The sequence below is a fragment of the Mus musculus genome, chromosome 4 (assembly GCF_000001635.26).
Source record: "Mus musculus strain C57BL/6J chromosome 4, GRCm38.p6 C57BL/6J".
NCBI lineage: Eukaryota > Metazoa > Chordata > Mammalia > Rodentia > Muridae > Mus > Mus musculus.
The window spans coordinates 19,122,616-19,139,957 of record NC_000070.6 but is presented as its reverse complement, the minus strand read 5'-3'; the positions used below and the strand labels follow the sequence as shown (position 1 = coordinate 19,139,957).

At 37.8% G+C, this 17,342-nt stretch overlaps 1 long non-coding RNA gene across 2 annotated transcripts; it reads right to left on the bottom strand.

The window, feature by feature from the left end:
- Positions 1–2,225: 2,225 nt before the first annotated feature.
- On the bottom strand, positions 2,226–17,322 carry Gm42258. 2 transcript variants are annotated; one of them, XR_881142.1, is made up of 5 exons: positions 17,162–17,322; positions 9,059–9,161; positions 3,728–3,830; positions 2,522–2,563; positions 2,226–2,294 (listed from the first exon to the last, which is right to left on the bottom strand). It is a non-coding gene; the product is annotated as a predicted gene, 42258 (long non-coding RNA). The 2 variants fall into 2 exon arrangements; XR_881141.1 differs by lacking the exon at positions 2,522–2,563.
- Positions 17,323–17,342: the final 20 nt, after the last annotated feature.

The window sequence follows — 17,342 nt, the reverse complement described above, 5'->3', positions numbered from 1 at the left end:
AATGATAAAAGAACCTCTGGTGGAATCACCATCCCTGACCTAAAGCTTTACTACAGAGCAATTACTCTGGTACTGGTGCTGCATGGTACTGGTTCAGCAAGAGACAGGTAGATCAGTGGAATAGAATTGAAGACCCAGAAATGAAACCACACAACTATGGTCACTTGATCTTTGACAAAGGGGCCAAAACATTCCAGTGGAAAAAAGACAGAATTTTTAACAAATGATGCTGGCTCAACTGGCTGTTCCCATGTAGAAGTGATCCATTCTTATCTCCTGGTATGTAGCTCAAGTCTAAGTGGATCCAGGAACTCCACATAAAACCACAGACACTAAATCTTATAGAGGAGAAAGTGAGGAAAAGCATTGAAGATATGGACTCAGGGGATAAATTCCTGAACAGAACTGCAATGGCTTGTGCTGTAAGATTGAGATTCAACAAATGGGACCTCATAAAATTGCAAAGCTTCTGCAAGGCAAAAGACACTGTCAATAAGAAAAAAAAGGCCAACAACAGACTGAGAAAAATCTTTACCAATCCTAAAATTGATAGGGGGCTAATACCTAATAAATGCAAAATACTCAAGAAGTTAGACTCCAGACAACCCAATAACCCTATTAAAAATAGGGTATAGAGCTAAACAATGAATTCTCAACTGAGGCAAACTGAATGGCTGATAAGCACATTAAAAAATGTTGAATATCCTTAATTATTAGGGAAATGCAAATCAAAACAACCCTGAGATTCCACCTCAAACCAGTCAGAATGTCTAAGATCAAAAACTCACATGACAGCAGATGCTTGCAATGATATGGACAAAAAGGAACACTCCTCCAATGCTGATGGGATTGCAAGTTGGTACAAATGCTCTGGAAATCAGTTTGATGGTTCCTTCAAAAATTAGACACTGTACTATCGGAAGATCCAGCAATACCTTTCTTGAGCATGTACCCAGTATATGTTCCAACTAGTAATTATGTCACATGCTCCAGTATGTTCATATCAGCCTTATTTATAATAGCCAGAAGCTGGAAAGAACTCAGATGCCCCTCAACAGAGGATGGATACAAATAATGTGGTACATTTACACAATGGAGTGCTATTCAGCTATTAAAAACAACAAATTTATGAAATTCTTAGGCAAATGGATGAATCTAGAAGATATCATCGTAAGTGAGGTAACCCAGTCACAGAAGAACACATATGATATGCACTCACTGGTAAGTGGATAGTAGCCCAGAAGCTCAGAATAGCCAAGACACAATTTGCAAATCACATGAAACTCAAGAAGAAAGAAGACCAAGGTGTGAATACTTCGATCCTTCTTAGAAGGGGGAACAAAATACCCATGGAAGGATTTACAGAGACAATGTTCGGAGCAGAGACTGAAAGAATGACCATCTTGAAACTGCCCTACCTGGGGTCCATCCCATAAATGCCCAACAAAACCATATACAATTGCAGATTCGAACAGGTTTGCTTACAGTAGTCTGATAAAGCTGTCTCCTGAGAGGTTCTGCCAGTGCCTGAGAACTACAGAAGTGGATTCTTAAAACCATCTATTGGATAGAGCATAGGGTCCCCAATGAAGACATTAGAGAAAATACCCAAGTAGCTGTAGGAGTTTGCAGGAGTAGGAAAGGGTAGGAGGAACAACAACATGAACTTACCAGTATCCCTAGAGCTACCTGGGACTAAATCACCGATCAAAGAAAACACATGGTGGGACTCATGGCTCTACCTGCATAAATAGCAGAGGATGGCCTAGTCGGTTATCAATGGGAGGAGAGTCCCTTGGTCCTGTGAAGGTTCTATGCCCCAGTGTACGGGAATGCATGGGCCAAGAAGTGGGAGTGGGTGGTTTTGGGAGCAGGGCTAGGTGAGGAGTGTTGGGAGCTGGCCCGAGGCTCACATGGACTGGGGTTACTCCTAGAAGGCAAACTGGGACTGAAAAGACAGAAACTAGGTGGTGGAGAGAAATAATGGAGCCAAGTCAAGGTTCCTGATCAAGGCTCCAATGTTTAATAGCAATCTGTGCTTATAAAGGGGCTGTGGAGGGGGAGGCCCATCCCCTGCTAATCCATTCTTGGTGCCTGGAACCAGCTTCAGGTGAAGACTGCAGGATAGAGTGTAGTCTCCAGAATATCTCAGGGGCCTCTCAGTAGGTAGCAGTGTCTTGGAGGAGCAGTGGCAGGTGGCAGAACAATAGAGCCATCTAGGCAGGAAGGCTCCACCCCAGGTGGTCTCCTTCTTAGTGGCAGCAAGGTCAAAGTCTTGATCAGCCTGTTTCAGGCTGTGGGAGGTTACAGGGGAGAGGATAGAGGATTTTAGAAACTAGGAAAGGGGATAACATTTAAAGTGTAAATAAAGAAAATGTCTAATAAAAAATACTTGAGTTCTAGCTAAAGCAATAAGACAATTTAAGGAGATAGAGGGGATACAATTTGGAAAGGAAGCAGTTAAAGTATTGTTATTTACAGATGATATGATAATTTGCATAAGTGGGCCTAAAAATTTCACCTGGGAATCTCCTGTGGATGTTCAATACTTTCATTGATGTGGCTGGATACAAGATTTAAAAAAAAAAAAATCAGTAGCTTACTTATATATAAATGACAAATGGACTAAGGAAATAATGAATGAAACAACATCTTTCACAACAGCCTTAAATAACATAAAATACCTTCGGGTAACTCTATCCAAGCAAGTCAAAGACTTATATGATAAAAACTTTAAGTCTTTGAAGAAAGAAATTGAGGTGGATATCAAAATAGAGAGATTTACCATGTTTATAAGCAGTAGAATTAGCATAGTGAAAATGGCCACCCTAGTAAAAGAAATCTACAGCTTCAATGCAATTGCCATAGAAAATCCAACACAATTCTTCACAGATATTGAAAGGACAATATGTGACTTTATAGGAAAAAGCAAAGAAACCAATATAACTGAAATAATCCTGAATAATAAAAGAACTATTGGAATTATCACCATCTCTGATTTCAAACTGTACAGTACAGTATAGTACAGTAATAAAAACTACAATGGATTGGTATAAAAATAGATTGATTAGTGGAATCAAATTGAAGTTACAGGTGCAAATTCAAACATATTTGGACATCTTCATTTTGATAAAGTAGCCAGAGGTCTACACTGGAAAATAATACAGAATCATCAATAAATCAAGCTGATCAAATTGTATGTTATCTTGTAGAAGAATGCAAATCGAACCCTATTAATGACCCTGCACAAATTCAAGACCTAGTGGATAAAAGACCTCATTGTTTATCTGAAGAGAGGTTCAGATTCATTGACCTTTTCAATATGAAAAGTAGTTAACCATTGACTTAGAATTTCAAATAATCCATGCACAATTTCAACTGTGAGGGAAATAATATATGTGTTTAGAAAGAGGATATTTTTCTGAATACCTACCAAACATTCAGTTTTCTCATTTCTTTAAATAAGATGCATTGTCATTTTTGTTCTCAGTTATTAGCAAGAAGAAAATATTAGTCATGAAAAAATGTAATGTGACATCACTTTTATTGTACTGGATTATAAGACTTTAGAAGCTTAGTTGTTTCCTTATATTTATGTCAATTTTGAAAAGTAATCCTATAAAACCTGACCTGAGAAATACTTCCATGGCCCCTTGAAGAATAATTCATATCATACCATAACACTGTGTGGCTGGTTTTTAAATGTTCATGTCAATCTTATATTTACCCCATCTCCAAGCATTGACACAGTTGTCAAACTCTCATGACCATTCAAAAGTTTATGTGTAAGTTCCACTGTGAGATTCAATGTAAACTTGTAGCTCTGAGCCCTGCAAAATAAAAATGAAAATTACATCCTCCAAACATAAAATGGTAAGCCAGTGTCTATGCTCCTATTAAAACGTGGAAAGGATAAAAATACAGCAAGGAGTAACTGAGCCAAAGCAATACAGAAAACACATAATAAATTCTGTAACTTCATGTTCACCATTCAAGCTCCAAATAACTTGGGCAGAAATTCCCCCCCCCCCCACCTCCACCCCTTGGCTTTTCTGGTTGCAGTACTCATTTTAGCCATATTGTTGCCTGAAGCTTTGCTTGGTAAAAGTTTCATATTGGATTTTCTAGTTTTGAGGGTGTTCACTGTGTCTTCATCTCTACTCTTTCAACTTTATGTGTACTGCCTTCTTAAGAGTTTCTCACTGGGAATTTGACTCTGGTATACATTATCTTGTTTTCTAAGCTTCCTTCTGCAATATTTGTGGAAGCCTCCATGTAATGCTTGAATTCAATTGACCTCATATGGAAAATATCAAGCACTGTAGCCATCTTAAGCAGTAGTAGGGATGTCTTAGGTCATGACAGCAGTGGGCTCTGAGTGCTTGTATGGCTAAACATGACACATGTAATACAAGTCCTGGGAAGACAGCTCTTTAGACATCCCTGTGCATGAAAGTGTCTTGAATTTTCTCTCTTCAGAAGGCGCAGTCTTTTAAATGAGAGACTGTGACTGGTAGGGTTTACTGATTTCTGAGTTGTTCCAGGAAAAACTACTTTGCTTTCTTAAAGGAAACTGATATTTTTAAAAACTATACCCTATCTCCCAAACCCTGAGTCAAAATAAATTCCTTCAGTTGCTTTATCAGACATTTAATCATGACAAATCCAAACAGTGCTTCTGTATATTTTTTCCTAATGCTTATACTAACTTGGTGAAAAACGACTACTATTGCCAATGCCACAGCCTCATGTTCTGTCACACCGGAGGAGTCTTACTTATTTAGATTTTCTTAGATTCAACCTCTGGATCTGTCTCAGGCTGGCTATGAATTTACAAAGCCATCACTCTTCTACCTCTGTCTTCTTCCTATCTCCCAAACATTAAACCTTTGATTTTCAAGTGCAAGTGTTGCAGTTATGTTCCATAATATCTAGCTTAATTTGCTTATTATGTTTAAACTCTGCCTCTCTGAAAGTCTAAGTACAAGAACAGAATACAGATCGGTTCTCTTCCACAGTGTCACACAAATGGGATCCAGCCTAATTTTCGAGAGAATCCTAATTACCATCTGATATGTCATAAACCCAATCTTTTTTCTTTTTTCTTTTCTTTTCTTTTCTTTTCTTTTCTTTTCTTTTCTTTTCTTTTCTTTTCCTTTTCTTTTCCTTTTCTTTTCCTTTTCTTTTCCTTTTCTTTTCCTTTTCTTTTCCTTTTCTTTTCCTTTCCTTTTCCTTTCCTTTTCCTTTCTCCTTTTCCTTTCTCCTTTTCCTTTCTCCTTTTCCTTTCTCCTTTTCCTTTCTCCTTTTCCTTTTTCCTTTTCCTTTTTCCTTTTCCTTTTTCCTTTTCCTTTTTCCTTTTCCTTTTTCCTTTTCCTTTTTCCTTTTCCTTTTTCCTTTTCCTTTTTCCTTTTCCTTTTTCCTTTTCCTTTTTCCTTTTCCTTTTTCCTTTTCCTTTTTCCTTTTCCTTTTTCCTTTTCCTTTTTCCTTTTCCTTTTTCCTTTTCCTTTTTCCTTTTCCTTTTCCTTTTTCCTTTTCCTTTTTCCTTTTCCTTTTTCCTTTTCCTTTTTCCTTTTCCTTTTTCCTTTTCCTTTTTCCTTTTCCTTTTTCCTTTTCCTTTTTCCTTTTCCTTTTTCCTTTTCCTTTTTCCTTTTCCTTTTTCCTTTTCCTTTTTCCTTTTCCTTTCCTTTTTTTTTCCTTTTCCTTTCCTTTTCCTTTCCTTTTCCTTTCCTTTTCCTTTCCTTTTCCTTTCCTTTTCCTTTCCTTTTCCTTTTCCTTTCCTTTCCTTTCCTTTCCTTTCCTTTCCTTTCCTTTCCTTTCCTTTCCTTTCCTTTCCTTTCCTTTCCTTGTCTTGTCTTGTCTTGTCTTGTCTTTTTCTTTTTTTACTTTCAGAATATTTTCTTTTTTTCCCTTTTTTCTTAGATATTTTCTTCATGTACATTTCAAATGCTATCCCCTTTCCTAGTTTCCCCTCTGAAAGTCCTTTTTACCCTCCCCCTGCCTGCTACCCAACCCACCCACTCCCACTTCCTGGCCCTGGCATTCCCTGTACTGGGGCATATAATGTTCGAAAGACCAAGGGCCTCTCTTCCCATTGATTGCCGACTAGGCCATCCTCTGTTACATATGCAGCTATAGACACGAGCTCTGGGGGTATGGAGAGCCGAGATAACATTTGCCATCACAAGATTGCGCCGGCTTCCGCAGTGCCTTATGCCACCTAAACAAAGAACAAGTTATGGTGCACAAGAGCTAGGAGTAATACGCGCCAAGTCTTAGCCCACCCCGGGGCGTGTCAATGAGATCGTGGGTAAGCGACCAGTCAGGCGTGGACATGCCACGATAGGGGGTATATAAGCAGCACCTTTCTGAGGCTCGGGGCGTCTACCTCATCAATATGCAATAAAGATTTGCTGCAGAAGAATCCTGGTGTTCCATGCGCGTTCTTGCTGGCGAGACGGTAGCGCGGGACATGGGGATACTGGTTAGTTCATATTCTAACCTATAGGGTTGCAGACCCCTTCAGTTATTCTTGTTAAGATTCAGGCCTCCTGAGCACCCATAAGTAACATCTAGAAAACTCAGCTTGTAGCATTCTACATCTTTTCTAGCCCATGTCTCCGGATCTTTGCAGGAGGAAGAGAGTAGGCTTCTGAAGCACATTATCAGTAATAGTCACAACAAATACCCCACTCTTGGAACCAGTTTTCTATCTCAGGTAGCATTTTACTGTTGTTAGTAAGTGTTTGACAAACTACTTGAAGAGAAGAAAGATTGTTTTTATCTAGGCTCACAGTTTTATAAACTGTAGCCCATAGTTGTCGAGTTCATTGACTAGGCCTAGAGTGAGGTAGAGTACCTACACAATATGCCCTTCAAAGGCATCCTGCTATGCTTTATTCCTTCAACACGTTGTATCTGTTAGTTTCATGACTTCCCAATTATGCTATTGATTAGGTTATGAATTTCAAGATCCAATCACCTCCCACCACATGGGATACTCGCCATCCAGGGACCAAGACTTTAGTACATTTTTTTTTTCATGCAAATTTAATGCATAAACCATAACACAATATTCTGACATTTTCAGCTCATTCTGAATTTTGCTTTTATTGCAATGAATGTAATTCAAGGAACTTACTAAAGAGCTAAATGCTTTTAAAGAAAAAAGTGCAAAATGACTTCTCTATGATGAGCAAATTCAGAGGCTGAAGTTTATTGGTAGCTTTTTGCTTTTAAGTTTTCATGAATAGACAGATATAGCTGGAAAGTAACAGCAACTTGAGACAAATTTGACAATTTCCAGGAGACTGAAGAATGACTTTGATGCATCTGAAAATATAGCTAAGAGGAAACATCTCAGCTAGGGTCACCATCAGTCAACCTCTCTGCTTGACAGTCTTTTTCAATGTTTTGTCACAATGGTATTGGAGGTTTTTTTTTTTTTTTCTTTGAAGAAATATATGGTATTTTCCTTAGAGTTCATGCATTTAGAATTAAAGAAAATATGTGTGGCATTCTAAATTTGGCAATCTGAATATGCTTTAGACTTAATTTCAGTCTGATAAGTATAATTTAATATGAAACAAGTATAACTTTGAGAATATGTTTAAGGTTTTTAAATAATTCATGCAGTTTTTAATGCGTTCTGAAATAGCTGTCTCTAGTACTAGCCCACTTATCTCCTCATTACTGTATGGCTCTCTCAAAAATACTTATGTCCATCATCATCATGCTGAAGAAATATTAATACACAATGGTCTAAGTATGCAGAAATTTTAAAAGAAAGTGACTTCTTTTCTTTGAATAGGTGAAAATTATAGAAAATGCCAATGCCAGCATAGATTTTTCTTAATTTTTAGTTTTTGGAATGCAGCTGCATTACAGTAGGATACCATGATTTGATTTTTTAATGTTGGTGATTGAACCTTGTGCTATAAGAATGCTGCCTCCTGAATTTCTCTCTCTCTCTCTCTTTTTTTTGTTGTTTCCATTGTGAAGCCGCAGCATGGGTGGCTAGGTAGGAGGTAGGGTTTGTTTGTTTGTTTGTTTGTTTTTGTTTTTTAACTATGTGTTATTTTCTCACTTGTCCAAGGGAGAAGTACACTCAGTTAAAGAACTGTTCCAAATCTTTAGTTACTAATTGAAAATGGCACAGCAGACAATTACTTAGATCAACTCAATTGTAAAGAAACACTTAAAACAAATGACAACTGCCCTTTCACAAAACTGTCAAATAAATATAACATTTAATTCATTTTTGGTTAATCTAGAATCACAGTACACAAATGTAGAAAAAAAATAGATTGCTTATAAGTAAACCTTAAAATCTGTAAAGTGGTTCTTCAAAAATTTAGAACAACAATGCCATATATGAGAACACATAAAAGTAGTGTTAAAAACTGCTACATCCACCCCAGTAGTGACAAGCGCAACAACCTGGGCACTGTCCGGAGGCGAAAAGTTCACGGAAACTTAGTCTCCTGGAATCCTGGCATCCTGTATAAAGAATGCTCCAATGTCCTTGCTTTAGTTGGTAAACAGATCTGTGTGCTTTCCCTTTATTACAAGTGCTCCTAAGGATTGATTTTTTGGCATATAGCTAAATTAGATTCTAGGCAGTCCTTGATCCGACCTTGGGCATGGATAGCTAAGTCACGGCCCTACACAGGAATTTACCATTATCTAGGAAGAAGGAAGTTTGTGATCTAAGAACGAACCAGAATAGATACCTAGAACTATAGATAGCTGAGTTACACCCATACACAAGTATTTACAATGGCCTAGGGGGAAGGTGGGCTATACAATAGACTAGAATAGGAACTATGGCAAGGGCACGAAGCCCTTAACCCTGGCTTCTAAGCTTAAGTGGACCTTAGGCGGAGCTGTATTTGATCCCAGTTGGTTCCTGCCAGTCCTTCCGTGTTTGCATTCCTCTGTTTTGTGTAAGAATCCAGTAACCTCTTTGTAACTTGCCGGTGTGTCACCCAACTTCCCTATTTTCTTCTGTGTAAAAAGTTTGATGCTCGATTTAACAAATTACATTCAGATTCTATACAACCTTTTGTGTCTGTCATTTCTGTTTGTCATTTGCCAACTTCTTGTGCACCTGCAACCAGAGACCTGTTCCATGCAGCAGATAGGAGATCCAAAAAGGGAATAGTCTGCGGCAAAAAACAATTTGAGTTTCATTACTTAAGTCAAAAAAACATCAAGAGTTATGGTGGGCTTTGGGGGCATTCAACCAGTATCTTCATCAAATAATTAACTAAACAAGTGAAATGAGTATAACATATCATACATACTGATAGACATATGTAATATATAGATTTAACAACTCCCATACTATCAATCAATCAATGTAATTGAATTCCAATGGAAAGAGCATGTCCTCTGGATACATAGTTTCTCTGTACCTGACCTTGCATCTGTTGCTAGGCAACAGTTCCTTCCAGGAACTGACTTCAGGCAAAGCATTTGAGTGTTTATACATAATACTATAAGCCAGTTTAGTTGGCCACCTTGGACAAAGCTATCAAAAACAAAAAACAAAAAACAAAAACAAAAACAAAAACAAAAACAAACACAAACAAACACACAAACAAAAAACTAGAATTGCATTGCTGCATCAACAGATACCAAAATATAATGGCTAAAATTAAAATGTAAAAATTAGGAATCTTTGAAATTAAAGCATGAGTCCATTTAGCACATGTGACAGTGTTACAGCTAAATTGCTTTGCAACACACGACTATAGCTCTGAAGTATAAGCAATCCTGACTCAGGATCATCATGTAATCCAAAAGTGTATGTTATCTTAAAAAATATATATTTAGATTTCTATTTAAAATGGTGAAAATTGTAAAAAAAAAATGTTTAAATGTTTAAAGTACTTTAAAGTCTAGGTTCCATAATATGTAATAGTTATTTGAGGTCTTTCTATACTCTTTTGATATTGTTTTCTGATCTAGATTTGGGCTAGGAGAGGTGTCAGTGCAAAAAAGAGAACACCCTGTGTTATACATTTAAGATGATAAATAAGGGCAGAAGACTCAGGTGAGTCCAGAAGAAAAATAGTGAGGGAAACAGCTGCAGGGCACAGCCATGAAACAACAGAAATCTGAAGCAATTGCAAGGTAGGCATGCACTTGGTTCCCATAAGGGCTTTCATAGTCTGCACAGCATCCTGAATTAAAATGTAGAATATATTAAAGTGACATGACTGAGAACGTTTTGTGAACTATGAAATAAAATGTAGGTAATATATGCCTTTCCTGAGGCTGTGGTAATGATACCAAATATTAGCTACTTTAAAACAATGTCTTTAATTATTACATAGTGTTGGAAGCTATTAATCTGCATCAAGATTTCAGCAGTTCCAGGTTCTCTCGGAACACTCAAGGGTAGAAGGAATTCCTTCTTTTAAGAAAGATTTATTTTGTTTGTGACCCTGACCTTTAATGGCTGAGCCATCTCTGCGGCCCAGTGAAAACCAAGCCACTAGGTTAAAGGTTTTCTCTAGTGGAATGACACAGGCTGTACCAACTACTCCAAGGCAGGCCCATGGTCAAAGTAGTTCACCAACAGAAAATGAAATCCACGGGTTTTGTGTTTACTTTTATTTGATTGCATGAGTTTTGGGGGGAGGGGTTATGTTGTGGTTTTGGTTTTAGGGGGTTTTATTTTATTGTGCTTTGGTTTTGGAAAAGAATGTAAATTTGGATAGGTAAGGAAGAAGAGAGGAGCTGGAAGGACTTGGGGAAGGGGATGAGTAAGATCAAAATATATTTTAATTTAAAATTATTTTTAAAATAAAAAATAAATCACAACAAAGGGTAGGGAGAACCCATGGAGACCATATCCATAAGTTAGGAATATTCCCCTAGTAGAAGGATGGGGCCACCCACTCATCTCCAAAATTTTAACCCAGAATTGTTCCTGTCTAAAGTAAATATAGGGACAAAGAGTAAAACCGAGACTTAAGGAAAGGCCATCCAGAGACTGCCCTAGCTGGGGATTCATTCCACTTGTTGACACCAAACCCAGACACTATTGCAGATGCCAAGAAATGTTGCTGACAGTAGCCTGATATAACTGTCTCCTGAGAGCCTCTGCCAGATCCTGGCCAATACAGATGCTGAGGCCTGTAGCCAACCATTGGACTGAGCACTGGGATCCCAATGGTTGAGTTAGAGGAAAGACTGAAGGAGTCTTGTCTGGCATCAATGGGAGGGGAGGCCTTTGGTTCTGTGAAGTCTTGATGGCCTAGTGTAGAGGAATGCTAGGGCACTGAGGCAGGAATGGGTAGGTGGGTAAGAGACACCCTTATAGAAGCAGGGTAAGGCGGGATAGGATAGGAGGCTTGCAGAGGGGAAACTGGGAAAGGGGATAACATTTGAAATGTAAATAAATAAAAGTAGATTAATTCACAATTATTTTACTTTTCTCCTAAGAAGGAAGGAATATTATCAGATCTCTCTGTCTCTGTCTCTGTCTCTGTCTGTCTCTGTCTCTGTCTCTGTCTGTCTGTCTGTCTGTCTGCCTGCCTGCCTATTTCTCTCTCTCTCTCTCTCTCTCTCTCTCTCTCTCTCTCTCTCTCTCTTTGAGATACAGTTGACTATGAGAAATCAGATGTGGGTTTTGGGAACCAAACTCTAAGCCTCATCAAGAGATACAGATTTCTCACCACTGAAGGGTTCCACAAACCCTTCCCCATTGCCTCAGTTTTTCTGTTTGCTAGCAATTTTCAGTAGAGATTTGTAGATGGGTCAGTTAAACGATCATCTTTTCCTTGTCTATTTTCACATTCTCTTCCACACATAGTCATGACCAAAATCTCAGGTTGTATAAGAAAGTTAGCCATGCTGTGTCAGGATTTGCTTCACATCCTCATTTTAACCCCTTTATTTCCATGACAATCCTGTTTTGAGAGAAAGAAGAAATCTCCTGAGGTATAGCTTGGCATCCATTCTTCGGGGTGACACAGTTCTTTATATAACAGGCATATTCTCATTGGTCGTATTTCACATGCTTTAATGTTTGCTCAGCTTTTGCTGTCCTATTTTGTTACTACCCTTGTAATTTGCACTATTCATTTTTGTCTTTTTCATGGTGTTTGCTTGAACCCTAGGCCTCTTGATGTTACATAAATGCTGCACTGTAAGTTACTGGAGCTGGCACACAGATGTTATTCTAAACATCATTGTTACCATTAATCTCTTGAGTGTGTCAAGGATAGTGATTTGGGAGCTTTTATTTCATATGCTTAGGTATATGAGATTATTGAAGAAAGGACAAGGGAGCAGATGAGGTATATGTGTGTTCTCACTGTGTAAATTGAAATACCAGAAATAAAACTCATATTCCATATATTTTTAATGGCTTTGGTTCTCCTGATTAAGTGTGACTGGTAGCATTGATATGGGAGAAGCAGGAACTCAAGTAATGAAAAACAAGTAAGGATTTTTGACTAGAATAGTGTGAATTTTTGAGAAACAATTTGATATTATCAGTGAAAACAGAGAAGAATCAGAAGTGATGTGATCCAAACTGTGTTTCTGTCAGATTTCACTCAGATAGCTACATTGTTTCAGCTAAGGCGTTTTCCCATTACCCATCAAACTGTTATATATTTGTTGTAGAAATCATGTAATGAAATAGTGATTAATTAAAAACATCAAGGATATTATCAGCTATGTGTAATATATGAATATATGTGCATTGAATATAGTTAGTATAAAATAATTATAAAGAGCAGATGCCACCAAAAAAGAAAGAATGAAAAAAAAGAGAAAGAAAAAGAAACAGGTAATAAACAATTATACTGCTAACATGCTTTACTAAATTATTACTGGGAGTTCTCCTGAGGAAAGTGCACAATAGTGGATATTTACCTAAACAACATTTCTTACTAAAACAGGCAATCATTTATAATATTACAGACCATTTCAGACGTTGCTACAGGATACTTTGTACAGGCTGTACTATGTGGTGCAAATTATAGTGATTTGTGGAAGTGTAGAGTGAAAGACTAGAGCAATAAAGAAAGAAGAATAATAGTCTTCCTTAAATCATGGGGAAACGCAGAACTCAGCACATATCTCTAAGCAACTTCAAATAGTATAGTGCATCAAAGTTGCAGACTTGAAAATACTCAATCTAAACAATAATAGGATGACGTTAGAGAAGATCAGGAGGACATGGACAGTACCTTGTTTAAAGTTAGGGAAAGTCAGGAAGATATGAACGATACTTTCTTAAAAGATACTTTCACTTTTATAGTAGATAGTGATTAATACAAAGACCCAGAACCAGTCACCTGCCCAGAGAGTAAGAGCAGATGCAGTGCTCAACTGGAAATGGGACATCTTGTCACAGCCTCTTTCCTAGGGCTGAGCTGTCACAAGAGGAGGTGGAAACATGGCAAGAGGCAGGAGGAGTAGATGTCTGCAATACAACATGATTCTCTGGACATGAGCTCACAGGGAACTGGTGGCAGCCAGGGGAGCCAGTTTTCAGGGATGCAGCCTGTCCTAAACCTATACCCATACCGACGGCAAAGTAGACTTGGTTAATAAAATCAAGAGGCCACATGAAGTTGGGATGAAATGGTGGTAGAGAGACAGGAAAGCAGTGGGAGGGGATGGGATAGGAGTAGATTTGATGCAAATGGATTTATCCATGTATGGATATTAAATAAAATATTGTGACTATAATAAAAGAAAAAGTCACTTATAGTACAAGATTAGAAGTACTGCAAGAGATTTGGTGAGAATCATATTCACTTATGAATTATGTATGAAAAGGGGCAACAGCCAGGTGACAGGGTTTGGTCAAAATAGGACTTTTGATTGGGGTTTTATATGGTTTGAATAAAAAAAAATATCTTCTAGAGGCTCTGGTGTTAAATGACGAATTGAATGCTAGCTTTGGACATATATATTCACTTATGAATTATGTATGAAAAGGGACAACAGCCAGGTGACAAGGTTTGGTCAAAATAGGACTTTTGATTAGGGTTTTATATGGATTGAATCGAAAATAATATCTTCTAGAGGCTCCTGTGTTAAATGAAGAATTGAATGCTAGCTTTGGAAGTATGTTTGGATCAAGAGTACTCAACCCTATCACTAGATTAATCCAGTAATAATAACTAGGTGGACTACCTGAAGGTGCTTCTCTTTAAGAAAGTGGATCATGCCTTTGTCAGGTATATATTGTTCTAAGACCCTGTGCTCTGCCTTTTTTGCTTTCTGGATGTCACAGTGTGAGCACCTTTCTTGTTCCATGGCTGTTTGCCATGATGTTACGGCCTTGCTACAGGATTAAAAGCAGTACTACTTACTAGTCATTCATACCTAGGCAACTCTCCCTTCTATGGCATCTAAGTAGGTCTGAGTATGAACAATTGAATATTTGGGAATATCTAAGTCATACTAAAGAAGATGTAAGAGGTTGATAAATAAGAGAGAATGGACTGTTTTCTTTTTCTAAGACCAGGAGATATGGATCATGTCCTTGTGCATATAAAGTAAATATTTTACTTTTAGATTCAAATGACCTTGGGCACCTGAAAAGCAAAATTTTGTCACAATAAAGTGATGTGGAAGAAAGAAAGTGAGAGCCAGTATTCACAGTGTGCAGAAACAACCAGGTAAGGCCTTGCTGATGAATGATTGCATGCCAGAGTTTTTCTTCTAATAGGAAATGCTACATTTAAAATACATCTGAGGAAATTGTTGTTGAACATTTTTTTTTTTACAAGAACCAATGCTGAACCAACAGACTATGCAGTGAGCCTGGGTTTCAATAATGAAACTGTGTTTCGGTGACTGGAAAATTTAGAAATTTATTTAATATAATCCAGACTTTATTTAATTGACAAAATGGGGACAATATCAGTTTCTGCTGCAAAGACTCTTGTATTTATCAAATTGGGTAGCAGATGACATAGGGAAGTCACTTGGCTTTAATAGAGAAATACAGCCCACAGATATTGTTAGCTAATCTGTTATTATTTTCCTATGAACAGACATCCTCACAGAAATGCTTTAAATTAGTCTTCTCTTGCAATGTTACTGAGTTCACCCTGATCAAATAAATTGAATGGGGTGGTTTGTAAGTAAAGTACCAATGATTTTGTGAGTTGCATAGGGAGTTTTCAGTAGATATTAGCAATTTTGAACACTAACATCTAGTGAAACATGCTTTAAATGTGCAATCCTTTAAAAAAAACTACATAATTTAAACATTTTATAGTCTTTATTTTGTTCAGTACAGAACCAACTTCAATGAGGAGCCTCCATGTACTTGTGAGTCCTTACAAAGAAAAATAACTTAAAATTTAGTTGAAGGAGATATTTTAAAAGTCTTTTGATTATAATGTAGTAATTGTGCTAAAAATAGATTTATCAGAAAGCTGGCATGGAGCTACCATGCTAGCACATGAGACAAGGCTTTCTGGAACCAGTGGCTTTCTCGAATAAAAGTTTAATTATTCTTGTGATCAGCTGATGTCATCTGAGATGTGACTATTTATAATAATCTGTATTGATAATATTAGGATTATTATGAACATCTATCTTCCATTATTAAAGTATACTGTACTACAGAGCAATAGCAATAAAAACTGTATGGTTTTGGTATAGAAATAGACAGGTTGGTCAATGGAACCATATCAAAGACCCCGAAATAAACCCATATACTTATGGACATCTGATTTTTGATAAAAAAGTCAGAACTATACCATGGAAAAAGGGAGAGCATCTTTAACAAATGATACTTGCCTAACTGAATGTCTTCATGTAGAAGAAAAACATGAATTCATATTTATCTTTTTTTTTTTTTGATTTTTCGAGACAGGGTTTTTCTGTGTAGCCCTAGCTGTCCTGGAACTCACTCTGTAGACCAGGCTGGCCTCAAACTCAGAAACCTGACTGCTTCTGCTTCTCAAGTGCTGGGATTAGGGCGTGCACCACCAATGCCTAGCTGGATTCATATTTATCACCCTGCACAAAACTAAAGTCCCAGTATATCAAAGGCTCAATATAAGACCAGATACACTAAATCTAATAGAACAGAAAGTGGGAAATAGCCTTGAACTCATCAGTACAGAAGACAGCTTCCTAAGAACAGCACCCATGCCTCAGACACTAAGATCAAGAATTAATAACTGGGATCTCATGAAACAGAAAAGCTTCTGTACATTAAAGAATCCTGTCCATAGGACAAAATAACAGCCTACAGATTGGGAAAGAATTGTCTGAAAGAGAGATGATATCCAAAATATATAAATAACTCAATAAGTTAGGTACCAACAAGCCAAATAACCCAATTTAAAAATGGGGTACAGAGCTAAACAGAGAATTCTCAAAGGAGTCTCAAATTTCTGGGAAGCACTAAAGAAATGCTCAAATTTATTTATTTATTTATTTATTTATTTATTTATTTATTTATTTATTATTTTCTTTATCTACATTTCAAATCCCTTTCCTAGTTTCCCCTCTGACATCCCCCTATGCCCTCCCCCCTTTCACTGCTCACCAACCAAACCACTCCCATTTCCTGGCCCTGGCATTCCCTTATACTGGGGCATAGAACCTTCACAGGACCAAGGGCCTCTCCTCCCATTGATGACTGACTAGGCCATCCTCTGCTACATATGCAGCTAGAGCCATGAGTCCCACCGTGTGTTTTCTTTGATTGGTGGTTTAGTCCCAGAGAGCTCTGGGGGTACTGGTTAGTTCATATTGTTGATCCTCCTATGAAGCTGCAAACCCCTTCAGCTCCTTGGGTACTTTGTCTAGTTCCTTCACTGGGGACCCTGTGCTCCATCCAATAGATGGCTGTGAACATCCACTTCTGTATTTGTCAGGCACTGGCAGAGCCTCTCAGGAGACAGCTATCTCAGGCTCAAGATCTTTAGTCATTAGGGAAATGAAAATCAAAATGACTGTGAGATTCCACCTTACACTCATCATATCAAAAACTCAAGAGACAGCACATGCTGAAGAGGTTGTGGAGCAAGGGAAACACTTCTCCACTGCTAATAGGAGTTCAAGTTTGTACAACTACTGTGCAAGGCAGGCAAATGGATAGAACTAGAAAATATCATCCTGAGTGAGGTAACCCAGACACAAAAGAACACACATCGTATGCACTCACTGATAAGTGGATATTAGCCCCAAAGCTCACAATGCCCATGATACAATCCACAGATCATATGGAGCTTAGAGGGAGAGAAGACCAGGGTGTGGATTCTTCAGTTCTGCATGGAGGGCAGGCTGGATGATCTCCGGAGGTGGAGGGAGAGGAGGACCTACACCTAATTCTTACATCAGAAGAT